At 41.1% G+C, this 3,056-nt stretch overlaps 1 non-coding gene across 1 annotated transcript; it reads left to right on the forward strand.

Annotated features, from left to right (window-relative positions):
• Nucleotides 1-2,444: 2,444 nt before the first annotated feature.
• Nucleotides 2,445-2,548, forward strand: LOC125398383 (U6 spliceosomal RNA). Its single transcript, XR_007231371.2, has one exon. It is a non-coding gene; the product is annotated as a U6 spliceosomal RNA (small nuclear RNA).
• Nucleotides 2,549-3,056: the final 508 nt, after the last annotated feature.

Below are 3,056 nucleotides of genomic sequence, written 5' to 3' on the forward strand. Positions count from 1 at the left end.
TAGATTTTCAGTTAGTGAATTAACACCGATTCAGGAGCCAGTCAATGAACACCGAGGTTTCAATAATGGTTTTTAAATCAGAAAAGAAAAGGGCCCAGAAAGCACAAACAAAAATCATTCTTTGCTCACTCGTAATACCTCTGGTCAGCCCAACTGCTCCCTATGCTGTATATCTGAACCCTTTCTCTTTTATAATATTTAGTTTTAATTTGAAGTGTGTGTGTGTGTGTGTGTGTGTGTGTGTGTGTGTGTGTGTGTGTGTGGTGCAGATGACTACAGAGGCCAGAAGAGGGCATCGGATCCCCTGGAGTGATCATGTTGCATCCACAGTCAGGAAGCAGAGAGAGAAGAATGCTGGCGCTCAGTTCCCTTTCTTCTATATATTCAGTTATTCAGTCCAGGATCCCAGCCCAGGGAATGGTGCTGCCTACACTTCCAGAGAGTCTTCCCACCTTAATTAACTGAACCAAAACAATTCCTCACAAATGTGCCCAGAGGTGTGTCTTATAGGTGATTTATCAAGTTGACAGCTGAATAAGCCATCGCAGAATCTTTATTTCCAAAAACCAGTCTAGAACTGCCCAGAAAGGAGTGTCGATTCAGTGGGTTTGTGCTTGGCATGTCAATGCCGAAAACTTACCATGACAGAGAAAAGTGATTCATTTAGTAAAACCACAGAAGCTTAGATGAAGAGAAACCAATGAGCCACATGGCAACAGAGCACATAAAACAACAGGAATTGCTCGCACTGGAACCTTATCAGCAAATAAGAGGTGATTAAAGGGGGAAAATAAACAGCTTTAATGCTTTTGCATGGAATGGCTGCAGACTTGCCCTGAGTCAGTTATAGAAATAACTCACTTTTCACCAGTAAGCTATGCTAAACATACAAACAAGACCTGGGTTTGTTTCGTGTATCATTTTTTTAAAGATTTCTTTTATTTTAAAATTAATGTGCATGCGTGCATGTGAATGTAGGTAGCTGCAGAAGCCAGAAGAGAGCATTGGATCTCCTGGAGCTAGAGTTTACAATCAGATAAGTCACCCAGTCGAGGCTTTGGAAGCCAGGGCCTCTGCAAGAACAACCTATGTTCTGAACTACTCAAATGTCTCTCCAGCCCCTAGAAGAGCGGTTGTCAACCTTCCTAACGCTGTGACCCTTAATACAGTGCCTCACGTTGCGGTGACTCCCAACCATAAAATTATTTCCAATGCTATTTTGTAACTGTGATTTTGCTACTGTTAAGAATATTAATGTAAATAGCTATTTTTGATTGTCTTAGGCAACCCCTACAAAAAGGTCATTCCTCCCCGCCCCAAAGAGGTCATGACCCATAGGTTGAAAACCACTGTCCTGGAATATCATTTTAATGATATCTAGGCCATAGGTCGAATCATCACGTAGCCTGTGTGGTTTCAAAGAGAGAAAAGCTCAATGTTCCCTTTAGGCCACTCTGTTGACCAAAGCCACCTTTCTGTGGGAAGAGGTGTCACGGGTAGACAAGCAACATAGGCTGTACCTATATCCAAGTCACCTTTGAAGTTATACTATATACTGGCTGAATTGCACAGAATACCATCACATATGTAGAATTCTTGAAAGAAGTAGTTGCATGAAAAATGGGTGGATCATTAGGGTGGATTTTAACCCAATGAGAGAATACTCGAACATAGGTATAGACAAAGGGAGGACTGGCATGTGAAGGCACAAGGAGGTGACCAGTCACCAGCCAAGCAGAGCGACCTCAAAGAAGTCAACCCCATTGTAATGGTTTACACTGATTGTCAACTTGAGAGGATCTGGAATCACTCAAGAGACAAGGCTTGTCTGTGAGAGTTTCTAGACTAGGGTAAGTGATGTGGAAAGATCGCCCCTACATATGTGGGCATCATTCCATGATGGGGGTCCTGGGCTGAATAAAAAGGAAAAAGCAAGCTAAGCATCAGCTTCTTTTCTCTCTCTGTCTCTCTCTGTCTCTCTCTCTCTCTGTCTCTCTCTCTCTCTCTCTCTCTCTCTCTCTCTCTCTCCCTCCCTCCTTCCTGCCACCTCACCTCATACTCTTTCTACTCCTACCATCACAACGTCCAGCCCATGATGAACTGTACTCTAGAACTGTGAGCCGAAATAACCCTTCCTCTCTTCAGTTGCTTTTGTCAACATTTTGTCATAGTAACTAGAAAAGTAACTGAGGCATCTGTGGACACCTTGGCGTTGGACTGCCAGGCTCCAGAACAATGAGGCAGTAGAATACACTGCCTAAAGCTCCCGGTCTGGAGTACTTGGTGATTTCTGACCCCACAAGCAAGTATGTGCCATAAATTCTTTCGCCAACTTTGCAACCACTCTAGCGCTGAAGCTCCAGGTCTGTTGGGAGTTTTGCAGATCTACATTACAATTATGTTTCTGCATATAAAGTAATGCCTGGTAGAGAATTAACACTCAAATGATATTTGCAGCACATATATCAAAATTGGAATAATAGAGAGAAGTTTGGCATGGACCCTGTGAAAGGATAGCACACAAATTTGTGAAGTGTTCCAACTTTTTATAACACCCTTTGTTGGGGGTTTATACATACATCTATGAACATGAATTATGTATGCATATGTATCCACAAATATATGCCTATTTACTTCTATGTAACAAAGATTTGGGGTTTTTCAGAAAAAAAATAAAAGAAATGAAATGAGTAGTAAGAACTTCGATTTTTTTCTTACAAAGATGAAGAATAAAACATCTTGTGTCTATGATTCAACCAAATTCTAGGAGGTATAGCTATAGCAATAAGAGACAAATTCACAGCTAAAATGTACAAAGGAGGGAAGGAAAGGAAGAAGACATCTTTGTTCTCAGGTGGTGCAATCACCTATGTAGAAAATTTAAATAAATTACCATATAATTAATAAGTAGTTTGAGCATGATTGCAGGCTATAAAGTTAATACACATTAAACAAAGATGTGAAAGGAAGGTGGGGGTAAAGAAGAAAATACATAGAGGGAAAGGTAATACTAACAGGGCCATTTGAGGGACCATATGGAAACCTACTACAGTTGA

The sequence above is a fragment of the Myodes glareolus genome, chromosome 5 (assembly GCF_982192425.1).
Source record: "Myodes glareolus chromosome 5, mMyoGla1.1, whole genome shotgun sequence".
NCBI classification, from domain to species: Eukaryota; Metazoa; Chordata; class Mammalia; order Rodentia; family Cricetidae; genus Myodes; species Myodes glareolus.